Source organism: Strix uralensis, chromosome 2 (genome assembly GCF_047716275.1).
Source record: "Strix uralensis isolate ZFMK-TIS-50842 chromosome 2, bStrUra1, whole genome shotgun sequence".
Taxonomy (NCBI): Eukaryota; Metazoa; Chordata; class Aves; order Strigiformes; family Strigidae; genus Strix; species Strix uralensis.
In genome coordinates this window covers 2,678,895-2,695,537 of record NC_133973.1, presented here as the reverse complement: position 1 = coordinate 2,695,537, position 16,643 = coordinate 2,678,895, and the positions used below count along the sequence as shown (strand labels likewise).

Here is a 16,643-nt window from a genome sequence, read left to right as displayed (position 1 = left end):
CTTTTGAAAAAACTGACTTAATCCTTCTGTATTTAGTATACATCTGGATGAAAACAGAATGTTTATAAGCAAAACACAAAAATGTGTAGCTGCTACCAGTGAACAAAACTAATCAAATTTGCCAGTCACCAGGCTGGTTAATATTATAAAGACTGTGTGAATCATGAACATCCAGCTAGCCTGAGGGTACAAATCCATGAATCTAGGGAGTTTACCTGTCTCTTTTAGTCAGCAGGCTATCCCTTTTTGATCACTACAATTTAGGCATATATTACCTAAATAATAAATGTGATAATAAAAATGTATTTTGGGAAGCAGGATGTTGTAGTAGAGCTTTAGATCAAAAGTGAGATTCATTTTACTTAATTTTAGCCAACTACAAGCTAGCTGCCTAGCCTAATCTAGTTGCGTAGGCTCCCTCCTCAGTGGAGAGAGAAAGCTGGGATGAATTGCTTTTGGGAGGTGCCTGTCTCTCCACTGACAATAGAGGGAGCCTACACAACTGGCTTAGATAGGACACTTAACTTTTAGGTGGGTATGAGTTACTCCAGGCAAATTCCGTGTTAACACATCAGGAGATTTGGGTTCTCATCTGTTTTCCCACTGATTTACAGTGTAACCTTGGGAATATCACTTAACCTTTTTTTAATTTTTTTTGTTCTTGGACTCAATTTCTCCATCTAAAAAATACCCCGTGGATAAAGTTCTTGGAGAACCTTTGTCCAACAATGAAATACAGGTGCAAAATCTCGTTTGCATGCTCTTGCTACTTTCACATGCCTGTAGTTGTCATTAAAATCAACAGATTTTTTGTGACAGCGTAAGTTTACGTGTGATGAGAGGCAGGGCTGAGTGAAAATTATTTTAGAAGCAGCATGTATCTTCTTCGGATATGACAGAATATTGTAAAAATAAAAACCTAGTAACTGATTACGTGTATTGATTTTCCCCATCTTTGCCTCCCATTCACACCTTCCCTGTAGCCCCCCCCCCCCCCCCCCCAGTAAAAAAATATAGGGAGTGGGGAGAACGTTCTTCAAATTAGACCTATATTTTAAATAACCTTGGCCTGTTTGCAACTGGGAAAATGTTTTTTTACTTGAGAGATTTATTTCTGTCCTTGTAACACCATGTACTATATGCATTGCACCTGTTCAGACATAAGCACAGCACATTATTATAGCTGTAGGGGTAGAAGCTTCCCAATATATATTTTTGAAGGGAGGGAATTCTGGGGAGAATAGCCCTCTCTTCTCAATTGTTTACCGAGCAGTCTCTTACGAAGACTTCTTCCTCATCAAGATCAATTTTCCCTGCTCCCCTATTGTCTGGGGAAACCTATCTTCTGGAGCGTCTTTCTTGAAAGATCTCATGACTTTAAAATCATCAGTGGGCTTTGTGTAGTCTGCCTGTCAAAAGAGATATGTTTACACCTTCCCTGCATGTGTTAAAGCTATAAGGTTACGGAGCAGAATGGCTGATACGTTTCGGCGCTTCACGCTAATACGCACCAAAAAAATGTATTTATGATAATTATACGGACCGTCTGAAACAATGCATTCCAACATCCTGTAACATAAATAAGAAAGGTGGAGCCAGCCGGCAGGAAAGTGTTTATTTGCCAGCAATCCTGCGCAGCCCCGTATACCTTTTCTACGCTGCCTCAGCCTGGCAGTATTGAACCTGTTGCTGCATTAGCCGAGTTGTATTTTGCTAGATAGGGGAAGGAGGGTTGTCTGCTGTCTGGTAGGAGGGCTTTGTCTGTGTGCGCCTTTCTCTCCCTCTCCCTGGCTCGCTCTCTCCCTGTCTCTCGCACTCTCGCTGGCTCTCGCTCGCTCTCTCTCGCTCGCTCTCCCTTTCCCGTCTCTGTGGTTTGTAAGGTAGGTTGCAGTGTGTGTATATACACAACATCAAGAGCAGGAAAATGGACTCATTAGGGAGGCAGGCAGTCATTACCACTCACACTGTACTTCCAGGGAGACAGCGACTATGAGGAGACAAACTGAGGACTGGGGAACAAGGTAGGCCAGTCAACTTTTATAAAAAATAAAAGAATAAAGCCTCTACTCTCCTTAAACCACCAGCACTTCTTTATCCCCCCCCCCCCCCTCCCCCCCCGATTTTTAATTTAGAGATGTAAGTTTGCCAGACCTATTTGCTAGCCTAAAATTCGGAACATCTATAGAAGGCCTTACCCTCTACAAATGTTTTTCCCCCTTCTACTTATTTAAGGGTGTGCCCCCTTATGATTCACTTTAATTACTTTTTTTTTTTAATCACGAAGGAAACAAATACGTTTGTTTTCCAACACTAGTTCCAAGTAAATCAATATCTTTCACTCTTTTAAAACATCCCTCTCCGTCTGTTTGTGGGTCTCTCTGCTTTTTCTTTTCTGTTTATGCAGTTCCATCTGTCCGTCCATATATCATGTTCTCCTTATTTACTGCTAAATGGGGTTTTATTAGTATTTGCCAATGACTTTTAACTGTAACGCCGGTGACCAGGGTTAACGGTGACTCTCGTTCTTTGTTTTCTATATATATGCACACTGTAAGTTTAAAGTCCATGCTTGGCATATAGTAAATAAAAGCAAAAAAAGAGAAAGCAGGTTCCACTCCTCCTGACAGGATTTTTATTCGGAGATTTTGCTGTTTGTCTGTTTCAGTGTGGGGGCGGAGGGGGTTAATTTTGGTTATTGTACATGTACTTTCCCCTCCTGGATATTTTTAACGTCTATTTTTCATTATTAGTATTTTTCCAGTTTCCTTTGCTAGGAAGAAAGGAGACATATATTCCAACTTTTATGTTGCTGATCTAATGTAACGTTATGGAGGCATCACTGGGTTAATAAGAATTCAAACTTTCTAAGAGGGAGTTTGTATCCTTGGCTGCCCCCCACCCTCCCACTTTATGCATGGTTATGCTTGTGTTTCCGTGTGTACTGCCGGGGAAGGGAGGGGGGAAGGGAATAGATATTTTTTACAGTGGTAGCAAATTATGAAATCTATCGAGCCATTTTGTCCAGAAATAGTAACTATTTATTTACCATTTTTCGTTCCACAAATATGCTGCTTATTTGTAATTTCAAACATTGAAGCTTTTCTCTGAATTAATCTTTTTTTTCTTCTTTTTTTTTTTTTTTTTTTTTTTTCTGGGGAGGGATTTGTGATGCATTTCATAGCCCATTTAGCATTGTCGAGTTTTTTGGAGCCCAGATTTATCATGGGTTCTAAAGACTGCTTAAATTGATCCATTTGAAATGGTCTTTTTATCTGAGCTCCTGTCATTTCTGTTGGAGAGTAAAACTGCTACTCTGCTGGTAACAAAAAAGAAAAAAAAAAAAAAGAAAAAAGAGATAGTGGAAGTGAGTTACATAAAATGTTCTGGAGAATCATAAGTAATTATATAAAATGGACGCTGATCAGTGGAGATCTCTCAACAATAATAATCACCTTTTTTAATAGAAAATTATTTATTTAATAGCAAGAGGCGGACTTCTTAAAAACATGCATTAGGCCTTCCTCTTAGCACAAAGAAGTCCATAATGCAATATTCCTAACCCACCTGGGACTGCCGAGGAGATTCTCCAAAACCTTCAAATCCTTTGAAATGTTTCTTAAAAATCCATTATTTTACAGCCAGAGAGAACTTTTGCTGCCAACAGGTTTTTTTGCTGTTGTTTAGGGCTTTTTTTTAGCTGTCCTTTAACTTACGACTCCCCAGTTTCAACAGAAGTGCCTCCTCGCTGTACAAACTAAGTTAATTGAAATCCAAAGCAGCAGATCTATTCGCTGGCACTACAACTACAGAAACCACTTGCTCCATTTTATTAACAGCTTTATTTCCAGAACCTGAGCAAAACTTTTCAAGGTTTTAAATATCTGTGTGCCAGCAATTGGTGGCTCATCTCTTAGCTGGGGAATGACATTCATTGCTTCCCATTTTTTTTTTCCTCCTCCTTTTTATGCAAGCTTTGAAATTAATATTTTGTTGATAGGCTTTAAACGTGTTTATTGCTTCGAAAGACCAGTTAACTGTAGCAAGGTATTTCCTCCCTTCCCAAAGTTTGAATCTCAAGCTTTGAAACTCGTGTTTGGACATAGAGGGGATGCTGAAGTTATGTCAAAAACGTAGGGGCCTTAAGGGTGGAGTTGCTGGTGCCTTTGGATGGTGGTCAGCCTGGAGTGATGCAGCTGGAGTGTTAGCAGCCATCCCCCTCGTGGGATGGGTGGGTTTTCAGGCACCTGTCATTTTCTCCTGAACCAGTGCAGGTGGATGATCCTCAACAGCCCGGGGTTTTTGTAGGAAAGCCCATGGACCTTGTCCTCAGGATTCTTACGTGTACATTGAGCAGAAGCCCAGCCTCATCTTAACACTTTTGAAAAACTTTAAAAATGACTACAGGATACTTCTTGATTTTATGAAAACCCCAAGCAAGAAGAATTCAAGCAGAGAAAGAGAGTCGGAGTAGGAGAAACATTTTTCATTACCCAGTAAGATCTTTTTATAATCTTAAAAACTTTTTCACTAGGAGAATTTAATTTTCTTTGAACCCCAAGTATATTCTATCAAAAAAAAAATAAAAAATCTTAGCCCTTTCAATAGCACAAAGTCCGTTTGCAATCTGGATACAGCAGCAAAGGGTAAAGTATGCCTAAGTAAACTTAAATCCGGCATATGATGCTGTAGCTGGAACTCGGGGAGTGTCAAACCTGTTGGCCAGGGGGGTATGGCAGAGTTTGGCGGAGCGGTGTGGGGTGCTCTGGGTTCCCATGCTCGCAGCCTGGGCAGCTGTGCGGAGCAGAGCTCGTGGTGTTGATTGGGTCGGAGTGTGCTTTATTTTAGCGTTGGAGCAGACAGTTATCTAACACACCCACATGAGGAAGTGCTCTGGAGCAGTTATTTCATGCTTTGCCATGCCCTGTAGCTAGAGTAATTTTGGGCTGAATGGCGTGTGTATATGCCTCTTTCACTCCTTGAGACGAACAGCAATGCTGTTGGGGTTTTTTTGTGTGTATGTTTTTGTGTTGGTTGGTTGAGTTTTTTTTTTTTAACAGGACCGAAAATGAGATATGAGACAGTGAAATCCAAATACCAAACAAATACCAAGTCAAATTAATTTTAATAGCAGAGGATTTTGCTTTTCTCTTAAAGGAGGAAAAAATATCAATCTTGTTTATTTTGATAAAGACAGTTGTAGCAATTTCCTGAGTTGGATATATCATTATTATAAATATTACTCACAGTTTTTCTATTTTCACATTTTCTTCATAGGCCCAGCTTATTCATAAGGGAAAACAGCTGCAGAAAATTTAAAAAGATGTAATATTATTTATATAAAACTTTGATGTAAATAGGGAACAGTGTCCCCTGCTAGAGAATTCTGTGGGATAGCTTACAAATCCCATACAAGAAAGATTACAGTCTTAGATAAATTGTTATTTAAATCATTTCAAGAAAACCCTGTTCGTTTTTGCAGACCATATGAGGTTTTAAGCAGAATGATTTGAAAAGGAGTTCTGTTTAGAAATTGATGGCATGCTGTGGCCTTAAAGATTTCAGTTGGTTTCACTCCTGTCTCTTTTTATAGGACTTTTTTACACTGTGATCCGTATAGTGAAGAGCTTCTACTGAAAGAAATTCATAAATGTTAATGGAAAATTAAACACTGAAATTTAACTTCAAGTTACTTAGATTTTTTTTTTTCAAAGCAAAACTTCTAGAAAATCCAAATCCTTTATAAATGTTTTTAGGTTATGTTTTTGGGGTTTTTTTGGTTTTGGGGTTTTTTTAATGAAACAATGCACTGCAAATAGTTATTTTTAAAGAATAACTTGTTCCCTCTGTAGCGTCTGCAGTTCAAACTGTGCTGCAGAGGGAAAATTACAGCAAATCAAAGTGAAACGGACTTCACTGATCTTGTTAGTTTGGCCCAAGAAAATTCAGAAAGTAAACAGACAATATCAACTCTGAAAAATAACTTGGGTTTTTAATAATCTATCTATGCCAATAATCCAGGTTTCTCGTGGTAAAGAGTAGTGTTTGACCACGCACCAAATTTTGAGATACTTTTGTAACAGCTGTACAGCTTTAACTTGAGGAGAGTTTCACAGATGTATCAAACTTTCAGTGAGGAGTGAATAAAGGCAAAGACTTTTGTCCAGGATGGTTTTTGCTTTGACAGTGTTGCCTATATTCCTGGTTATTATTTGTCTTAAAAGTTAATATTTAGTTCAAGGGAGATCCAGTTCTCCTCTAATAGGAAACTGGCATTTCAGCATGATTACTGCCTATGGCTTTCATGTTTTCGTACAGTTCTGTACTTAATCCTTCAGTGCCATCGTGTAATATGACGACATTTTGACCGCCCGGCACTGGCGGGAGTTCTGTTTGCGGGCAGGTCTTGTAAAATGGTCACTGGAGACGTGGGGACGTGTGCCACCTCCTTCTTCCATAGCCACTGGGGCAGCCAGGGCTGCCGGTGCTGCAGGGCAGGTTGCTACACATCCCAGAGGTTTGCAGAAAGAAAAAAGTTCAGCTTTTATCACGTACAGTGAAGACTGTCTATCTTGAAGTAGTTAAAATACAGGAGTGGGAAATCGGGCTAATGGGATAAAGCTGTCTTTAAAGAAAAAAATCCTGTTCTTTTGACAGCTGGGGTTTGGCTTTGGTGAAATGCGCGTGGAGGGTCTCAGCCTGTTTCTGATGGGGCAGATGTTCACCTCGCAGAAAAGCAAGCTTCTGACCGAGCTGGCACTAGGTGGCACTATGGGAAGAAAGGCCATGGACTATGCGAGCACAAAGGCTGAAATCCTTTCATGCCAAGAAGTGGTCTCTTCCCGTCAGCGACAACCTGCCCCGCCAGCCCCACGGAGGGCTGATTTGTAGCCTGTGCTGTACTTGCTGTTGTCAGGTAGAGTTCCTCAACATCTTTTTTGAAAGACAGGTATTCTAACAGAAAACCAATCCTACCTAATTCAAACACTGGCAGTGTCTTTAGGACTTTATTCTTCAGTGCCTCATGTCATATGCCTTTCCTTGTGCTTTTCTGAAGTGGGTGGACACAGACCCCTAGATCACATTTTATGTCCAGTTTGCACAAGTGTAAATGACACTACAAAGGGTGAACCAAAACCCATATGGTCTTCCTGAATGTTTCAGCTAGTATCAAATCAGTGGTTATACCAGTCTTTATTAAAAACAGTTGGTAACTACAGCGAAGAGGAAAGGAAACCTGAACGGGCAGTGCTTCCGACCCTCTGCAGAGCACCTGTGGGAAATCCTTTGCAGGACAGAAGTGGTGCCATTCTGTAAGTTACACCTGTAGATGACCTCTTAATGTTATGCTTCCATAGTAAATTTATCTTGGGATTGTGGTAGAGCTAAAAATGCAGGCAAGTATAGTGTGCCATTTGATTCTGAGGTAAATACGGCATGAAAATTACTGATGTTTTGTTTTGTTTTGTTTTTTTTTTTTTTTTCCAACTAAAAGACAAGCTTTCTAGTATCTTGCTTCTAAAATCATCAATAGCTGGAAGTGTGATCAATACCTTGAGGATACAAAAGTAGGACTGGGAAAGTTGCCTTATGGACTTCAGAGTTGTCCTTTCAGCCGACTGAAAGTTAATTATTGATTTCTCTTTCCTCCCTAGAGATCCATATGCCTTTCTTTCTGGCTAGAAAGTTAGTGGTCACAGTGCAGGAATTTGAGAGCAGTTGTCATGTGGAAACACAAGATTTCATGGGCAGGATGTCAGGAACAGGTAAAATGAGGTTGATATGGGGAAAGAGTGAAGAAAGACAACTAGGTAAAAGCTTATGTCCACCATCATTTTATGTGGGGTGGACGTGGAGCCTGTTATTCTCCATGGCTTTGGCTCCTGAACTCCTAGCAGTTTGATAGCTAAGTGAGTCACAGACATTAGTGACAGAGAGGCATGCTGAGAATAAAAACAAAACAACAACAAAAAAAACCAACCAAAAATTCTCATTGTTTAGGCACAAACACAAGAAAACCATGTTTAATTGCTGATGTGCTCCCTCTGCTGGTTCTCTAAAACTAACAAATTCTATTCCCAGGAGACGGGGCCACACCCTCTGGGACACTGCCTTACAAAAATTGTGTCTAAATAGCTTTGAGCTTTCTTGCAACGACCAGTATTAACAGGAAAAGAAGTTTTCTGATGAAGTATGTTAAAACCTTATATACCACGCATGACTGCTGAGAAAGGTCATGAAACGTTCAATCCTGTAATCAACCTTTTTTACTTTGTTTCCAGTCTTACTTATATTTGGTAGGTGTTGCTTTTTCTATAATTTCCCAAAGTTTGTGTTTTGCTGCTGCTTCTTTTAGGATTTTTCCCATCTGAAAGAGTTTTAAAAATTGTTCTCATTGGTGCTTTAGTTTCAATTTTAGTGCATGTAGTATCTGAAGAAGCCCTAGTGTAACTTAGGCTTTGGCAGCTTCCAATTCTTTCTGTCACTGTCAGTTAAATCTGCTTGTCAGCTTTATACTGTTGTGCCCACTTCATCCTGTCCTTTGGCTTGAATACCGGCTGTTTTTTCAGGATACTCTTGAACATCCTTCCTCGTTGTGATGAATCTGTATTTCTTTTCCAAACATAGACTGAATTGTTTAATATGTTCCCTACACAGCACACTTCCCCATTAGATAAGTTTTTAAAATCCAGCGTTTTGTACTTTCATGCTATGAAAAACATCTAAGTCCCAGGTAAGACTGAGCATTGGAGAAAAAACTGAAGAAAGCTTTATTAATTCCTGTAGAATATTTGGAATGTGTGGAAGATTTCTGACGTGGTAATTATGTAATGAAAGATCGTCCTGTATTTCCTGTATTTTCCACCTACGTGGACTGTCGTGATAAAGAGCCTCATCTTGCAGCTGTTGACACATCAGTGGGAATCAGCTGTGCAGAGCTGATGCAGGACTGGGCTCAAGTTTTCCATGTAGAGTAGTGAAAAGTTTCCTTTCCGCAAGTCTCCTGCTTCCCATCTAGGTGACTGCTTATTAAATCTTTATACAGTAGGGACAATAAACCAAACAGCCTGGTGGGTAGCTAATTGGCTGGAGTGACTCAAGCCACGTATAAATCTCATTTGTACTCAGTACGTTGACTCTCTCTGGCCTCATCGCTCTCTCTCGTATTCGTTAATTTTGAGACAGCTAGAATATAATGCAAAGAAACTAATCCCTGGTTCTTCTTTCTCAAAGTCTCAGAGGATGCTTGTAGGATGATTCTCCATTATTTCCCTTTCATAGGCCCTGCAGTTTAGGAACCCATCCTCCTGAAACGTAGTGCAGGGAACTGGCCCCCGTGTGGGCAGTCACGGCAGAGACATCAGGAAACCAGTACAGCACTGAGACCACATCATCCTCCTGTCACCAGGTCCCTGGATGTGAGGAATCGTAGCAGGGGTTGGTATCTCTATGATAGCTTGCCCTCCTGCTGTACCTGCTTTCGGGATAAATAGAGAATTCAGCTCCTGGGGCTACCAATCTGGCACCTTTTGCTAGTGCTAAACTAATACAAGTGATTAGAAGTGACACGAGTTCCCAGCCTGTCCTGGCTCATGGGTGGACCATTTGAAGTCCAAGCCGTGTTTTGTAATTTCCAGCATTTCTTAAAAACGTTGCTTTTATTTCCTTCTCCAAGCCACGGCCAAGTTTTGAAAGCTTCAAAGCTTGCTCCAATTGGATAGAAAAAGTGTGTTTTTAAGATAGTGACATTTCCTAAATGAGTTGGTTCCTTCTGAGCTATACCAACTTCAAATCATTTATCCGCTAAGTCAGTCAGGCTCAGCCTGAAACATTTCACTGCTGTGAAAGCAGCTGCTCCTGAATGAGGTTAAAAGCCAGTTGTGCTTTTGCAGTGTATTCGGCTGTGCTGTACTTTGTGCCGGACAAGAGAAAGCTCAGTATTTTTCCCTGGTGCTGGGCGTTTCTGGATTCTGGAATTAACTTTCTTTTTCTGCTAATCTCTGAGTCCCTTTTTACAAGGGACTGGATCCCTTTCAAAGCCTTTCTTAATATTTTGCTAGACAACTTCTTTTTTAACCCATGTACAGTGATCTTAAATATTTTTGTCAGCACAAAGCCGTGGTGCAGTATCAGAAGCTGTAATCAGGTTGCAGTGCAGTCACTACCATAATGTATGCAAGTACATACTGGTGAGAATAACCCACTGATTAGGGAAGCAGGATTTGGAGTTTGTTTCTAGTTTTCTGTGTAACTTTCAACAAGTCACTCAATTTCTCAGTGTCTCAGTTACTCCTCTTAATGATAGGGATAACGATGTTTATCAATCTCTGAAGGCAGTTGGGAGAGTTTAGCTATAGCTATATTAGCTAATTTTATCTTTCTCTCTCAACTTTGTGCCTTGTTATCACCCTAAAAGTGCATTGCAACCTCTTTAATGGGTTTGCTTTAGCCTCCCAATGAAATTTTTGAATACTTGTGGTCTTTCTCTGGCGTGTCAGAATAGAACTGACACTTGAGGTCTTGTTTTGGGGTTTGGGTTTTTTTCTGAGGAAGTTTTCACCTCATGGAGATTAAGAGCTAGCATCTAGTTAGGTAGTTTAGATGGCAGTAACTGTTCTGCCCTGATCATGCAGGATATATTATGTTGGATCTCAGGTGAATTTTGCACATGTTTTGAGCCACATATTTTCACTGCCTTCAGCCCTAGGCTGTCTTGTCCAAACTGCTATTAATAACTGAGCTAGCTCAGTTAAAGCTGTCTCTATGATGGGGAGAGAGCCATCTTGTCTAGATCACATCCGTATCCAGCCCGATGATAATTTAATCTGCTACCAAAATTAGTTTAATTTTCATTCCACGTCTTTTTCAGGTGAAAAAAGTAGAAAACATAAAGGAAGTAGCTAAAATGAACTTTTCTGGAGTTTCCTAGTTAAGACTGGTTGTGCAAAAGCACAGTTTAGTTGACTAAGCCGTTCTCAAGAGTTATTAAAATCTGGTTGAGTAATGTTACTATGAAACATTGGCTTCAAGGTGGTAGAAGGATACAAATGAAGCATTTAGAAGGGAGGTTTGGGAAGAATGTGAGCAGCTAGAAGAAATAAAAGCTGAGATGCAGGCAGGGGGCAGAGCTGTTCAAAGAAAATGAGGACAAAAAGTCTGAACTTTATGCAAAAAGAAGGGCTAACTTGATCCCGCTGGCAGGAGAAGGAGAAAATTTTAGCCCCACGGTTCTGTATGAGTGGGACCAGAGTGGGGTGGGACAAGGCCACAGCCCTTCCCTTTTCCCTCGTGAGCAGTGAGCTGGAATAATCATCATACAGTAATCATCTTCAGAGGACTGTGCTCTTGGGATAAGAAGTTCCACGTGAAATTTTGGAATGTCTGTGTCTCTGCTAAAATGTTTATGGGTCATATTTAGCCCTAAGTTACATTTGTATAAAAGTGGACCAATTCCAAGAAATTTAGAAGAATCAACATTGAACCGAGACCTGAATTTAGCTTTGTCTTTCTAGCCTACTGGCTGCAGCTGGCATGCGTCTGAAGCAGTAAAGATGATGTGTGGTACTCCACAAGTGATTTGTGACCAGGAGACAGTTTTCTTTAGGACAGTGCTGCTGAATTTGACCTCATTTTTGCTGCGTTAGATGCTGTCTCCCTTGTGGCAGCATACATAGGTGTATTAATAAGATTCTTACCAGATCTCTCCTTGATATCTGAGCTTATGGAGTCGATGAAAAGGCTTGATTTTAGGAGGTGTTGGTGAGTATCCTCATAATGCCCAGGCAAAGCCTGCAAAGAATTTAACATCCAAAAAGATGCCTTTTTTTTTTTGCTCATCTGTAAAGGTTTAATCTTGAGACCTCGTGCGATTTTTTTGCTTTGTTTTGCTTTGTTCTCATTACCCGAAAAAGAGAGGTGCCAGTTCTGTCTAAGTCTTTCCTAGGCTTTTTTAGATAAAGGAGTGACACACGTACTTCAAAACAGAGAGCAGTTATCAGCTGAGTTCAGCCGGAGAAGGGAATGCTCACAAACGGTTCCAGGACAGTTTAGCCAGAGATAGCTGCTGATATGAATAAATAGCACTTTGCATTTCTGAAGAAACTTATTCAGATATCTCATAGTGTTTAACGAAAGTAGTTAATTTAGTTTTGCTTAACTCCAGTAGCTGAATCAACATTATTATTTCCATGTTTTAATCAGGAACAATTGAGGCACGGAGAGAAATAGGAAGTGGTGCCTTTCTTTCTTCCTTCCTCAGCATATTGTACATGCAGATGGGACTTGGAAAAGTAAAGACCATGTTCCATGGACAAAGGAAGCTCAGATGATTCGTGGCTATATTAAAGACCGTTAGACTTTTTTTACACCATTGTGGTATTGTAACACATATGCAACTTCTTTGCCATTAAAGTCTTATTTGTACTTTCAGAATGAGATACAAAGACCCTACAGTAACTGAAAATTGAGGCCAAATGCACTTAACATACCAACATGTCAACAAAGTCTTATTTTTTTAATAACAGAATTTGAAAAAAAAATCTTTTTGGTGTTTTGTTTGCTTATTATTTATAATTATTCTCTTAACTCGGTTAATACAACTTCAAAGACTTGTAAGCAACAATTTTTTTTTCCCCCCCCAGTTGGATTTCCCACAGCTGGATATGTCCCAATGAGTGTTAGCTTTGTCCAAGAAGTAGATGTTTGAAAACTGGACCAGTCTGTCACCTCTTTTTGTACAATAATAATCGTAGGGGAATATTATATCTGACTGAAATACACAGTGGTGTTGCTTGGTCACAAAATAGTAATTGAAAGAAGACAAGCTCCCCATCATATGTAAAGACAAAAGTACCTTCAAATAGTTACGTTGTTCTGGACTTCTTGCACGTAGAACTGCTTGTGTGTGCAACTGCTATTAACCTCTATAAGAGCTGCAATATGAAAGGAGAAAATAACCCCTAAGGGTTCTTGGGTCACAAGCATTTAAAGAGGATTCTTACTTGTCTGTTTAAACTGCCAGTGGAGACAAAGCACATGCAAGTAATAATGGGAGCTTGCAAGTACTAGGTTTGGGCAGAGCACAGATGTATTGCTGAGGCATCTGTCAGAGAATGAACAGTAGGAGGAACTGAGTTGTTTGTACATTCAACCTGAAAACTGTACGATGAATAGCTGCATTTAACTTTTTGTTACTTGAGAACGAGATTCAGATTTCAATTCTTGAAAACTTGCAAACAAGTTTTGGGTTTGCACTGCTTTCCACAAGAGCCAGTTTTAATGTCTGTTGATGCTTAGAAGACCAGATTGGAAGGACAGCAACAGAAAGTTTTATTAGCCAGCACAATTAATACTTTCTTCTTTGAGAGCCAAATTCATCTAGTGTAGTATGTTTACAAAAGAAAAGGCTGGAATGCACAATAAGGTTTTCCCTTTATCAGAGACATATGGACTCACCATCACTGGATATATTTGTGAGACACTGTAACAAAGAACACTCCTCAGGCATGTCTCACATTTCAAGGATCGAAGGGCAGACTGCATGAATGTCCCTTGTAGGAAATGGATGAACCAGCTTTTTCATATGCAATCTCCAATTTTGGTAATCCCTGAGAAGCTTATAAAAGCCAGGATGGAGCCAGTAAAACCTCGTCTTATTAAGCTCCGAAAGGACACAAAGGGGTTTGGATCGCAAGGCTGGTCTGGATCCAAGTGCACCTCTTAAGCACTCTCATGCTGTCTCAGCCTGCTGTAACTTCTGGTAGACACAGTACAAGAAAGTTCATGAAATAGATGAAGAGACCAGGTTTACTGGGAGAATTCCCTCCTGAGAAAGGCCGGTCAAACTTCTTTGTACAGGAAAGGCAATAAATGTCTTTCCACCCTCCACACCCCCAAAGTAGAGATTTTTCCCCTCTTCCCCTTTCATATATACATAATGATCTGTTCCATAGATTGAATAGTCTCTGAGATTTATTTGTCTCTGCTGATAAGCACTGGTCCTATGAGAGATCCTCAAGTCAATTCTGTTTGAGTCCTCTTACTTTTTAGGACACTTCTATCCACTTCACATGCTGAACTCAGACACAGGGAAGTTCTACAGGGGTTCCCAGTTACTCAGTTGACTCTACGTGCTCTTGTGGTAAAAAAAAAACTGGCAACTTTCTTGTCTCATTAAGCATCTCCACTGTTATGCATTTACTTAAATAAATGAGCTTCTGGGTTTGTGTTTTAATTTACTGAGGTACAACTTTTGCTATATATAATTAGGACACATGGAGTCTTCAGAACTCCAAAGGAGTGCTTTATAGGACACACCGTTTTTCCTTCCGGGTGCCATGAACCATTATATACTTATATGGGGTTTGGGGAAAGATGGATTAAAGAGTCAACAACTATGTAGGCATAAGGTTAGCAAACCTAGCGGACACTTATTTCTTAAGCCTTTTATTGAACTCGCATCTTTGTGGCCCTTCCTTTGGTGTTGATGGGGATCACTGGTGTGTTTAGGGGGAAATTCTCCTTGGGCCTCCTGTTTTCCTAAGTTTCAAATGTTCCTAGAGATCAGTGAGATGGGAGCACAGTGGGGAGCTTGGAATCTGGAAGAGTGAGTGGCCAGGGATTTCTCCGAGCTTTCTGGAAAGTCTGGGTAAATGAGCTGAACTTCTGGCTGAAGGGCTGTTAACCAGCATTGGTGAGGCTCCCTGCCTTGTCAGAGAGAAACTTGCTTCCTCTCAGAGCACTTCTCTGGGGAGAGGCCGGAAAGGAAGTAATTCTGCATGATTCAAGAGAGACTTTAATGGTCTATGCTCTATTTTTTAGGAAATATGCAGGCAAGAGCCTACTTTGTCATATGCATAAAACTGTAAAGCTTCAAATCTTTATTGCTCTTTGCTTATTTTATAAAGCTTTTACTTTTCTGTGTATTTACTCTCAATGCCTGTATATTTAACGTTAACAAAAGAAGCATAGTATGCTGAGCAAATGGAGTGGTGTTCAAATTGCTTACTTATTTTCTGCCTGAGCAGGTCATGTACCTGCTCCTCGTGGCAAAAGGGACCATATGCCATGGTTCCTTCACTGCAGCATGACCAGATCTGTTGTGTGTGCACCGTAAAACTGAGCTGGGCAGAATTCGGTCAGGGTGCACCAAGCTTACTGTTTGTGTGCGGTACAACGGTAATAATGTCCCTGCCCAGGAGCTCCAAAGCTTCCTGGAATCACTGGATTTACTGTGAATGCACCATAACTAATTTGGATGTTTGAAGTATGTCCGACGTGTCCCAAAGTTGCTTGACTTAATTCAGGATTGTTCTCTCAGCAGCTGTGCTGGGCTTGTGTGGGAGTAGGTCCTTCTAGATAAGCATCATCAAGAGAAGGTCATGAGTGAGATAAACAAAAGTCAAGCATCCCGAGTACAGTCCTCAAACACTGATTTTTTTTTTTTTTTTTTTTTAATTCAGGTGCTATTTATAAATGACCTTAGATAGGGCATGTGTAAGAAGAGAAGATGTGAGAAATATAAATAAGAGGACTTTTTGGGTCTGCTGCAGACCTTCTCACTGATCTGGGTACTTCAACTTCACCTCTCTGCTCTTCTGTTCCCTAGCAGTAAAATGGAGTGATGAGAATAACTTCTGCATGCCTTGAAGCTTAAGGAACGTTTTGTGAAGTGCTCAGAAATCTTTAGGTGAAAAAGGCTGGGGATAAAACAGCGATTATTGCCACATTTACCTTCTCTTGATCTGAGAGGAGCAAGCAGAAAATGCAGACACTTGTGTTACCATGAGAAATGAAGATGTGTTCATTTCAAAAATTTTCCCAGTAAGTTAGCCCTTCATGCCATCTGGAAATTTCTCCAGAAAACTGTCTTCTGAAGCTTTAATCCTTTTGCTCCTTGTAGTGTTTTGCCTGATCACGTCATCAGTGGAAGAATTCAAAAGCAAAACAAAGGGTAGTAATGCTGAAAGGCAAATTTTGATGCTTCTAAACCTTGTATCCTACTGATGTCGGTGGAAGTTTTAATTCCAGTGGAGGGTTGCAGTTAGTTCTCAGAGTTGCAGAGGATGAGCAGAGGTGGGTATTTGACTAGAGAGGAAAACGGCCAGCAAGTGTGCACCTGAGTTCTGCAAAGGACTGGAGGACTTGCAGTTGGGAGGCCAATCCCCCAGCGATGGAGAAACATGGCTTTGGCATGATGAGGGATGCTGATGGGCTGTTTATATCTTAACCCCTGGCAGAGAGGAGTGTTCAGGAAGATGGGATTTAGAAGTAGGATAGAGGTGAATCTAAATTAGATGGAAAGAAGGGTGAAAGAGAAGAGGAAGGTGCAGTTCCACAGCAATAAGTGTCTAGATGCCTGTGTTTGTTCTGGAGTTTGTGGTGGAGCCGAGTCTCACCAGCAGCAGTGCTGCGTGTAGCGTGCTCAGCGTAAATAGAATCCATAAATAGTTTTGCAGAGAGTCAGGATTTTATTTGGCTTGTGAAGTCAGACCTATTGTGACTCTTGGCTCTGCCATTTTTTTCCTTACCTTATTGATGGGATAAAGTTGATATAGCTTAGCCCAAATTCACATATATGAATACGCTTTCATCTCTTTCTCTGTTGCTTTGTTTATCTGTCTCTGTCTATCTCTCTGTGCGCCTGC

The 16,643-nt window shown here is 40.4% G+C and overlaps 1 protein-coding gene across 10 annotated transcripts in view; it reads left to right on the top strand.

Annotated features, from left to right (window-relative positions):
* Positions 1-16,643, top strand: part of ZBTB20 (zinc finger and BTB domain containing 20) — a 492,314-nt gene that overhangs the window by 26,729 nt on the left and 448,942 nt on the right. For 2 of the 10 annotated variants that reach the window (XM_074852924.1, XM_074852858.1), the window contains exon 1: positions 1,898-2,021. The exons of 7 other annotated variants lie outside the window; for them this stretch is intronic. The gene's annotated coding sequence lies outside the window, so the exon portion shown is untranslated. One more of the 10 variants, XM_074852867.1, reaches the window with a different exon arrangement.